The sequence below is a fragment of the Brachyhypopomus gauderio genome, unplaced genomic scaffold (assembly GCF_052324685.1).
Source record: "Brachyhypopomus gauderio isolate BG-103 unplaced genomic scaffold, BGAUD_0.2 sc96, whole genome shotgun sequence".
NCBI lineage: Eukaryota > Metazoa > Chordata > Actinopteri > Gymnotiformes > Hypopomidae > Brachyhypopomus > Brachyhypopomus gauderio.
In genome coordinates, this window is record NW_027506917.1 from 254993 (window position 1) to 267253 (window position 12261).

Here is a 12261-nt window from a genome sequence, read left to right on the forward strand (position 1 = left end):
CCTGAAGATCCAGTGTAGTGATGCAGCAGGGAGAGCCACTCACCTCAACATAATGGCCAGATTGATTTGTACTGTGAGCTAGGCTGTGATGCTCCTGCTCTGGGCTGTGTTGCGCTCCTGCTCTGGGCTGTGTTGCGCTCCTGCTCTGGGCTGTGTTGCGCTGTAGCTCTGTACAGTAAACAAAATGTAGGCCAAACTTGGTGCATATAATTTTTTTGCTTTACATATTTAACATATGAGAAAAGCATATTTATTCCCTAAGGGTAAAAATGCAATGGACAAAATCTTCACAATGATCCCAATAATGGTGTTTTAATTTTTTACACAAACCATACCTGGTCTCCTTCACCCTTTCTTTCTTCAGTGCAGATCTGCATTAGCTTAACTGAGAAGTGGTCCAGCAGCAACATGAATTTTAATTGCATAGGATTTCCTCCATTAATCTGGAAAGGTTTCGACAAAAAAAATGCTGCAGTTTTAAGTCTATTCATATTCATTACATATTGTAACGGTGTTGAGTCAGAAGGACCAGAATGAATCATGACACCAATGTTAGCGAACTGTTATTTTATAAGCAACACGCTAAAAGCATAAACAAGTGCCAAATACACTGATTCTAATGGGAAAAGGGAGGGGGAACACTAACACATACAACACACATCCAGGGAAACAGGGAACTCACCGCGGGTCCTGCTGGGAGGCCTGTAGACTCCACCCCTCGTCGCTGCCCATTGGCGGACGGTACAATATTCAGCCACGCAGAACGTGATGGAGGCGGATTTTTTAAACCCCATTAATGTCTGCCACTCAAAATACAGATCCAGAGTGCTAAAAATGTAGAAATTACGTCCGATGAGACCGAGACCGAATTTGAGGAACTAGCTGTCGCTAGATTTAGTTATGTTCAATGAACCTTATAACAAAGACTTGATTACCGCATAGAGCATTATTTAACCCATTATGTATTTAACAGTGACCGAATTAACTATTATGCAGAAGCGCCCCCTAGTGGGCCCGCCGGCGGGCCCAGCTCCTTTACGGCGATATAAAACATATTAAACATTAATGAATCTCCGAACAAAAGCGCTTAAATCAAAATTTCCTATCCCATCTACATGCCTACCGAGTTTCAGCCGTCTACGTGCAGCCGATCGCGAGATATCCGGCTTTGAAGTTGACCACAAAAGTGCACCCCGCGAGGGGGTCTCCCGACATATCCGTTTACAAAACATATTTATGTTGTGAAATGTCTTAATGTTTTGTCACCTAAAAATCGTTTACTAATAAGGCTTTAATTTAAGACCTTAACAGCGTAGATCCGTTGTGGTTAAGTACCTTAAAAAGCTTGCTCACCTCACTGCAAAATTTTCCAAAATCCGCTTCCTGAATGAGACACTCCGACAAATCTGCCCCCTAAGCGTCACAGAAGCATTCTTAACGCTGATTTGACCCCTCATTACAAAGCTGCAGCGGTTCTGCTTTGATTTGAGTGGTTTTTATTGGTCTAAAGTGGGGTAGTGACTTTGAATGACAGGTTTTACAACCTCTCCCACGGCGAGGTGCGAAGGGGAGGGGGGGAGGGTGAACCAATAAGCCCACAGAGACAAGCTGGCGCCTCAGAAGTGATTGAAAGCTGTTCTAACCAATAGTGTACATCCTTCCGAAGCTAACCAGCCCTCATATGACATGATTGGTCAAGTATATTTTTAAATTGAGCCCTCGGAAACTGGCGCTTCATTTCCAATTTCGGCCGCTAGCATAGCAACATAAGCTAACCCTTTGCTAACCTAAGCTAAGCTCCCCAGAACACACTGTTCGGCGAAACTGAAGCAGCCATGGATTATTTTGTTCGTTTTTATGCGGATTGTGGATACTTTTGAACATAAACGGATTACTTTGTGTGGAATATATGAGCAATTTTCGGAATTTTCGCCAACCCGGAAGTGAGACGGTACACCGGCTACGACGCGATTCTACGTACTGTGAGTAACAATGGATAATTTTTCATAAGCGATATTGTACAAAATATATATTCTAATACTAAACATTAACTAAGCGTTAGATTATAAACAGTTTTAGAGCGTTTGAGTGCTGCAGCACTCTGTATCGTGTCGGATGCTACCGGAGTTGGCTACGGTAACCTAGCTTATGCTGTCGGACTATATTGGACATAAATATGATATCATAACGTTCATATTTGGACATGAAATTTAGTCATTGGAATTTTCTGGTCTTGCTGTAATATGTGCAGCATTGTTGTTTGTCGTAGCTCCTCGGTTTCGTGTAAGGAATTTGTTGGCATGTTAGCTTAGTTGGCTAATGGTGTGTGTCGGGTGTGGCATATTTAGACATGGGTGTGGTGCACTTGACATACCTTGGATAAAGCTGAATAACTTTTCAATGCTTGCATGGATTTGCTCCATTTTTTCTGTGTTGTTAGAAAAGACCCTAGCGAAATTTATTGTAATTTCTGATACCACATTTGAATAACTATGTGAATATACATTCCAGTCATGTTCAAGTTCAAGTCAGCATTTGTGACATTCCTGGCATATTAGCATCTGCAATAGAGGCTCTAAAATAAACCAAATTATGTGAATATGATATTGAAGTGTATTAATATGTTCCCCCAACTGCCTACTTCAGTTTGAGCCATGAATGATAATTTTCCTATATGTACAACTTGAGATATCTAGTTTTAATGTGAACTATGTCAAAAATGTTAAAAATGGCCACCAGGCGTGCGAATCTGCAGTATAAGGTTAAAGTATTTTAAAGCATCGGAAAATATTAGATATTAATATTTTATTGTTTTCATCTTTATCAAATGAAACATTCACGTGAAATGTGTTTTTAAACTGGGCTAACTAGCTAGTTAACTAGCTAACGTTGGCTTACATAAAGTAAGGACGTTTTCTTACCTGATGTCACCAATAATGCTTCACTTAAATTTTCTTCCTCTGTGCCCCGTTTCCATCTTATTTTGTTGAATCATCCAACGATAATCCGCTCAAAATAATAATTTGGCAGGTAGATGTAAAATAATCCAGGTAGCTAGCTAGCCACCACAGCTCGTAGGCTGACCATCAGCACACACTGAAATTTTCAAACATGACCTGAGAGGCGCAAACAGTTGTCATTGGCCAGTTTCCTGAATGACAGTCAGATTAACCAATTATGGTTAAAAGCAATGAGCTCAAATCACGTTTATGCCCCTAGCCTAGAGATAACATTTATATTTAAGTGGTTGTTCAACTTGTGTTTTTATTCCAGTGTGTAACTATAGGCACACACATTTTTAAGTTTAAAAGCCTGTTCCATTACAATGTACGTCTACCAGTATATCAGTTCATCTGTCTCTCAGTGTGTTACAGGTTATTTCCTTGGTTATGTTCAAGTATAGACCCAGTGTTTAGAAATGTTTCTTTTAAAAGTCCAGCGCCCAAACAAACTGCCATTTTCTATTGCCATTGACTGCACAAGAACTAAAATGAGAACAGACATCAATAGAGATGGAACAATCAACAGAAATCTCCTACAGCCATTACTACAGTTACATACTTTAGATATGCCAATGTAAAAATCTAATGTCTGAACTGACATTAGGAAGTCACTCTTCATTCTGTAGGCATCATAAAAATGAGCATTTTCAACTGCAGAAATTATTTTCAATTACCATCACGTTCTGTGGCAAATTAATATGTCCGAACCTATATATTTTGTTCATTTTTCTCCTGAACATCAATGGATCCTCTGAATTACGAGGACGCCTAACAATCAAAATACGAGTATTGATACATGTAAGCCACATTCATTTCTGACATTGAAAATCATGTTTAAACCAGCAGTGCCAAAAGACATAAGATTTTGATTAAAATGACAGAGAAAAAAACGTTTTAGTTCTTACAGACATAAACCTTTATATAATCAACCGAATGTTTAATTGCAGATAATTGCTGTAATTATACATGAATCTGTATATAATTTAAGAAAGCAGAAAAATACCGTATAAATAATAGTGTATTATTTCCGTAAAAAAACGAGAAAAGCATGTAACTTGTAATTATTGTCATAATACTTAAAATAAAAGACATTTTGTCAAATTACAAATGTCTGTAATTTTACAAAGTTTTGCATACAATTGGAAAAAATTTTAAAATACATTAAATATTTACAGTTATTTTACATAAAATTAGGATTTTTTTTTTTACAGTGTAAGCTCAATAATTTCTAATTGTTTTAAACCTCGCAAAAACATGGACGGATTGTCCTGAGAGACAGACTGCATTAAATATCCTGCCAGCAGCAGAAACTAGAAAGGGCTCTTTAAATTGAGAGCGATGTACGGTGAGTTAATGAAGCTACTGTACCCCTGCTGTGCGTAAATGCGCACATTGCTCCTCCAAACTTTCCATGTTTTTTTTTCATAACACAGTAGAGAAACTGCCAACCTCTGAGCAGTAGCCGTTCGTCCTTCTGTTGACTGCTTGCTAGCATGGTCTGCATGCATCGTAGCAAAGTGACGGCTGATTTCGTACTCTTTGAAAACTGCAACCGTTTCTTGGCATATCACACATACAGCCGTTGATCAAAGCTCAGTGAGAAAAATATTTTGTTGTCCACTCAACACACTTTTTAAGCACTCGGCACTCAGTTCCCACTTTCTTTTCTTTAGTCCACTCATTTTTACCTTTAAAAAGCCTAACGGGCCTTATGGTACGTGTACGTTCCGTCCAAAGCATTTTTGTTTTTTTAATCAAGTATTTGGAGAGCGCGAGCTGACTGGATTTTATTGTTTTTTTTCCTTCACTTTGCCGTGTGTTATATTTGCAAAACGACACATTATATTTCCAGAATTATTTTCTGTATGAAAAATAAAATAATAAAATAAAGCCTTAATAGAGAATTTAAAAACGAACTGATAGTGAAAATGATTCCCAAAAGTTTTTACATAAACCGGATGTAAAAAAGGGACATCTTATTTTTAATAGTTGCATACTTTTTGTTGCAAAGCTAAAATATCAACGAAAATCCAGTAGGCCCTACTCCAAAATCGCGACTAAGGCTTTTAAATACTTTTTAAGGGCCTTCATTTTTCCAATATTGATTTATCAACTTATAGTACTTTTTAAGACCCGGCGGACACCCTGTACAACCACAAAATAAAAACTACAATGGTGATGACACTTACATCAATTTTAGACACTTTTACTTTCTGTGATTTAAAGATTTGATTTTAAAGATTTGACCAACTTTATTTGGTTTAGAAGTGGTTTGTATGTCAAATTATTTTACGTTAATTCTATTTTAGTTTATTATAAATCTTGGTTGCCTAATTGTCACACTGATATAACAAAGTTGGGGATTCACCTCACCTTAGTGATGCTAGTGAAATGCCAAATTATCCCCTTGAAAATTATAACCCTTGCAAATATAAATATATCTAGCTTTGGGATTATTAATAAGGCTAAATCGAGGTTAATGGTTATTGTAACTCTGTTATTCCTCGACGACGTCTTGATGCTGATTCTAAATCAATATAACTATATAAAACACAAATATGGAATGGCGCTTTTAATTAATAGCGGTCCTTAAACTGTGGTGGTATAACGTTATATGCCATATCATATAACATAGGTAAATGACGGACGTGGTATGTTCGAGGTTATGAAAACTGCCCAGTCGCCTACTGAAAGAACGCACTGCTTTAAGATTTGAGCAGAACGTAATGCATTGAAATCTAATGCCTACTGCACGGCATTTCGGACGGAGCCACGGATCCTCCAACGTTAGAGCCTTAATATGAGGTTATCCGAATTGAGCATTTGGAACAGGTGAAGTGCACAGGTTTCTCCATGTAATCTGTCTGCGCAGTCCAAATACGATGTTAACGCAGTCTAGAACCGATATAGACCATAAAATCTACAGTATTAATGCTGGAAGCATGTTTGGACTAACATATGTTTGAACTTTACTGACCTTTTATTTGAAACTTGGAGGGACTTCTGAGATTTTGCCTCTGTGATTTGTTGAAGCTCTTTGGGTATGTCCCCTTTATCAGAAACAGGTATCGTGTCCCACTTCTCCTCAATTGCACGTTTAACTGAGTATCGCAGAAATGACTGCGATGAGTGCAAGCGTCATTAACATTTCATGGTTATTTACTTGTATTTAATAAAATTGATTCAAAATGTAAAATAGCCCAACTGAACGAACGTCGAAGTGCTATTTTCAAGGTCAGTCAACTAAAACCATTTAGGATGGAATGATAAAAGAGAGCACAGTTATTTGCTGGCAAGGATAAAACAAACTGACTAGCAGACATTTGGAACCTCCACGTATTAGAAACAAAGCAGTAGTGATATTTCTCAGGTCTTTCCGAGGATATTCACAAAAATATTTAATAATTGTTGACAAAAAAGTAAATTGGCAAAATAAATGGACAGTCATTGTGAATTCAAGAGAAAAGAGAATGCTGACAACGCAAAATTATAGGTGTACGTTGTACACTGACATGAAAATACCTAAGTAGGACATTCGATGGGTAGCACAGATTTTTATAACACCGGAGTGGATCTGATACATGTCCAGGGCCAGAGTGGGTGTGATAAATGTCCCAGCCCAAACTACTGAGATTAACATGGGCCAGCCCAATGTGATTTGCACTTGAAGACTCGGCCAATTAGTAGTTTTAGTTATTATCTAACTGTCACTATGACAACACGGCCAATTAGTAGTTTTAGTTATTATCTAACTGCGTCCCTACGACAACACGGCATATGAAGTCACAATGCAGGAGACCTATAAAAGTCGCCACAGACAGTGTTTAATTTAACCACAGATGGTTTGATCGTCACCGAGGTTGAAGTAGCGACTACAGCGGTTCAGCGATATCTTGTGCGACTATTCCAAGTGATCATCAACAAATCAACAAATGATGAGGGTAAGTTCATGTTCCTTTGAGCTTTTTCCATAATCTCACTTTAGTCCGAGTAAGTTCGAGAGAGCCGCTTCTCAGTTTATTTATTGAAAATGACATTCCTCGTCGAGACAGTTCTCTAAAGTTGCTTTGTAGCAACAGTGATTGTAGAATATTGCATAAAAATAGAACTAAATTGCTTTCGACCACAAATGGCGACTCACATTAACATTAATTATCCGGTTACATCCCAGTTACTTCATTTTACGGCCTCTTATCACATTTAAGATGTGTAACCAATTAATATTGGTTATTAACCATCTGAGGTCATTAAGATAGATTAATATTCTCTCATTGAGAGTCCAGCGGTGTTGAGAAAAAAAATCAAATTATGAAATGTTCGTATTCCCCCTATCCTGTCTGCGCGTATGTCCGCAGCCTGTATTTTCACAGAAACGTGTTTAATGCATAATGTAGCTTACTTTATAATTATTTCACTCGCCACTGGCGACAGCATTATTTTTTTATGGGTAAGGATTTTTTGTAATTGGAAAAATATCCATCCTTTTCTTTTGAGTTTGTATTTTAAAAGTTAAACGATAGACTCCAGCTCCCGCTCACGTGTTCGTCTCTGCCCATCAACAAATGCAGGAATCCGATCACCAGCATGACTCGCAAAACGGAGCTGAAACTTTAGCACTAAGCGTTGAAAATGGCCAAGCGAAAAATATCGCATTTTTTCCCACACAGTCTACATCTCTGTCGGACCCAAAGAGGACACACTTCTTTATAACTGTACATAATTTTAAGTTAATTTTAATGGGATCAAAAGTCACTCGTATGCATACTAGGAAACTTCAGTAAAGTTTGTTTCACGTTCGAATATTCGGAATTCTTTCTTCAATAACTAAGACAGTATTAGCAAAAGTGCTATAATAAAATTATTGTTTCTGGCAACCAAGATAAACATCTACAACTTTGTTTACGTCAGGAATAGACGTATTTTAAATGTGCAACTTTCACCACTGCAACGTCTAAGGCACCGTCTACAAATGACCTTAACACAGACGCAAGTGGCGGTCGTGAAGGCCCCAGAGCACTGCATACTGTTTTTTGTAATAATTTCAATAGCTTATAAACGGTCCTTCATAAGACCACCAAACAAGTTGTATTACATAAAGTGCATGGTGTACGGCAACTGACAACTTTTTTTAAAAAGTGGGTCGCGACTTAATGACAATGGGGGGGGGGGGGGGGGGGGGAAGTGGGTCCCGGGCTGAGACCAGTTGAGAACCCCTGCGATAGTCATCATGAAACTCATTTTTTCTTCTTTTTCTCTACTACAGTCTAAGAAAGCTGGGCCAGCAGAAGAGCTTCCTGAGGGCTGTGATGTGTCGGCCCCCAGCGTGAAAAACAAGCAGGCAAAGAAAGACCGTAGCAGATGGTTTTCAGGTGAGATTTAGCGTGATTACATGTTACCAAAACGTGATGCATTATGAGGTTATTTATTCATAACTATAATTTTCCACAATTTATGTTTTTAGTGACATTTGCTTATGTGCATCATTAGTCTCTGCCTCATAGATGCTTAAAGTAAATGTTTCTTTCACCACAGCTATTTGCTGTACTAGAGTGGAGGAGGCAGTGATTGAGGATCTCAACACTCCTCCATGTGGGAAAAGTGGTGGAGTCGTATCCACCTCTGGGATTAATCCAGCTGTTCTAACTGAAGAGCTGAGGAATACACTGCCAAGCAATGTGAGTACGAATCTCTGTATCTCTGTCTTCCTATCTGCCTGTGTGTCTGAGTTACCATAGCAACATGAGCCTTTGGCCATGTCTGGTCAGACCTTCACAACAGTAGATGTTCTTTACATTAGCATTTTACTTCTTAAAGAAATAATCAGCTTAAGGTTAAAAAAAGTAATAATTAAAAATCATTAAGCTTTTGGATACTGATGAACTTTTTACACTTTCCTTTAACCTAACTAGATGAAAATGGAGGATTTGATTGAAGTGCTGGAAAAAATCTCAGCATGGGTCAAAGTGGCAGTGAAGGAGGTGGTTGCTCAGGACCTCATCCCTATAGTGAGGAACCTGATGCTGGAAAGGATTGCGGCTCTGGACCGAGTAAAGGCACAAATGAGCTGCAGGGAGACTCGGTCAGTGCTGTCTGACCTTTCTGAGGAGGCACTCCAGTCGGGCATCGTGAGGAGATTTGTGAAGACTGCTTCAGAAACTTTTCTCCAAGAACGCCTTGGGTTGACATCCTGGACCAAGCCTGACACTGATCACTACGGTTCTAGAAGCGCATCTGTGACGGAGGCTGACGTGGAAGTGAAGCTGTCACTACAGAGATGCTGCTCTGAGCTGTCAGCTCTGATTGCCCTCACTCTGTTCGGTGATGTCGCTGGCATCACCATCTCTCGGACAGAACAGGACCATACAGGCTCCGCTCTGCAGAGTGCAGCACAGACAGTGGACGTGGGGCTGGAGAAGAAATCTTGGTGGTTCAGGTTTCCAAGATTTCTGAAGCGGAGATTCAAGGTATCTGTTTTTAAAATGTATTTATTCCCAGTCACACCATTAGCTTTAGACTCTGCTCTTCTGAATGATTTTCAACCATACATTTATGCTACCATCAATCATATTTTGAATGATTTTTTTAATATCAAATTGTCTGCTCTTTTTAAAGAAACGGACAAACTAAGTGCATGTTCACACGGAGGACCAGGTGGTGGACAAACATATTCCAGATGGTACGCATTTTAGTATTTCATGAAGTTTAATTCATGACAGTATTATTTATAAAGAACCGAGTCTTCCATGGTTTAGTAGTCTTCCATGGTTTAGTAGTCTTTCCTGCTGCACAACTAATAGGGCATGAACAACAATAATGACAACAGCATGGAAGACTACACACAGCATCCCTCTCACGCCGTCTATTTGCTTTGACTTTGCAGGTTTCCAGTCTACCAGTGCTGAAGCACCATCCACCTCTGACAAGACCATCCCTAAGCTCAGGAGAAAGTCGATGCTGTCACGGTGAGGCGGCCCCCTACCGGCCGTCTCTGTCCACAGCGGCTGTTGTTGTTATTGTCTGGTGACGTCATGTGCGTCCCTCAGGTGGGCGGAGCCCGTGATCCGTCTCACCTGAGGGTCGTTTGTTTGCCTATATATGTCTTGTCTTTGTACCAGTTGACCGCTGGTCATTATATCCTTAATTTGGATCTATTGCACGGGTTTTAGGTTTTGCACACTTTATATTAAACCACCCTTTTTCCCTGAGACTTGGCGTGATCGCTTCCTTTTTGTTGCTCACACCTGCCCGTCACAGATGCGTTCCAGATTGGCAATGGCTTTCTCCAAGATCTGCAGAAAATGAGGGGAAAACACCTACTTGGGTGACATTGCTGGAAGTAGAAAATGTGTTATTCAATTAAAATGAAGAAAAAAAGAGAACCAGACTGCTTCATTGTGATACCTGCATGACAGAAGGCAATATGCATTGTGTCCTGGTCCACAAACTGCATTACTCCTCTTCTCCTGGAAATCTGGGTGAAGATCAGGTTGCACAGCTGTCTGTGGTCTCTACTCCAGGAAGAAGCACTGGAGACCTACATGATTGAGTAAGAAAGAGACAGAAAAGCAAAATAAAGACTTTGATGGGGTCAGAGACCTGACCCATCACCTGGACTGTGTATGTGTGTATATATAAGAGGAATAACTCACTAGAGGTCCTTCGTCCTCAGGGGAGGAGGGCCGTCTTCCAGGGCTTCCCTGGTGCTGGCCGGTAGAGCCCACGGTCATCGGCAGAAGGGGGGGAGGCAGGTCCTACTGAACCTGTAGGAGGAGGACAGGAAAAGTTGTAATGCTGAATGTGATGTTTAGCAAACAATAGCATACAGTTATGTTTGTGTATGTTGTACATGTTTCAATGGCGACGTATGTAGTCCTGCTCCAACGTAGGTGGTAGAGTCTAACAAAGTTGGGGCCGGGGCTACTCATTTAAATGCCGAGCATAGGATCTTTCAAGGGAGAACTTCACGGGGGCAGCGAGTGTGGCCAGACATGCCGCTAAGCTTTTACTGCACAGTTTTACCAATGTTTTATCCAGTTTAAGGGACTATGTTCATGTGTGTGTTGCACAAATTAAAAAACAATGGGTGAAGTCTATCGTTGGAGTTAAGTCATGTTTTCGGGGAAAACCCTGGCCTTTTCAGTGTATACATTGTTGTGAAGCCGCATCCACCACCCCCCCCCCCCCCCCCCCCCAAAGGCATCTCCACAAAGACCAAACATAGTTCAAAACATTTTGTTTTTATGTGGAAAAGTAAAAAGCATGATACATAGTGAGATTAGAACTTTGTATAAGAATCTATTAAAATGCTGTGTAGGTGATTAAAAGCCTGGAGGTGGGCGTGGAGGGGGTCCTCTTGGTGGGTCTGGTCTGGTGGAGAAAACAGCAGGGTCCGGTGTCTCCAGGGTCTGGGTGTGATTAGACTCATGTGACCTGAAAAGGCCACCTGAATCGATGGAGACACCCTTATACGTCACAGAAAATTCTGATTGCTGAAAAACACAAATAAGAGTAAAAATAAGTAAAGATGCCTTTAGGAATCATTTTCTAAATACCCCATAAGTAAGTCTAAATGTATTCAGGTATGAGCAGTGTTGGGAACATTACTTTAAAAAAGTAATTATAGTTACTCACTACTTGTTCAAAAAAGTAACTGAGTTAGTAACTGAATTACTCTATAATAAAAGTAACTCGTTACCAGGGAAAGTAACTATTTGCATTACAGTACAAAAGTTATATGCCAATGAATAAGGATTTTTTGAAAAAGCAGTTTTCACAGTCAGTTGAAATGAGTAGATCATAAAGGTGTTTAAATTTTGACATTTATTGCACATCAACATACCAGTGCAGGATAAAATCCTTTATAATCCCAAAACTTTGGAAAAAAAGAAACAAAAGTAAACAGTTACACTATATAAAGTGCATTTACATCTATCAAATTAAATTAAATTCTCTCAACCTGAGAACTGGTTTGTTCACAACAGAAGTAAACTTAACAATTAAACCTCTATTCTTAATTAAATAAATCAAATACCCAGTCTGGTAGACATTCAGGAACTTCAAGTATTTTCTTAAATAATGTTTATATCGCCAACTTGAATATGCAAATTTTTCTTCAGCTTACCTCTGACTCGCCATTTCTGTCTCTTCTCCGTTTGTGTCGTGTCACTGGAGTGCTTCGGCACGCGTGTAAAAACACTGGCTCTGATTGGCTACCATAACGCTGCCTTAGCCAATCGCTTACTGACTTGTTAAGATAAAC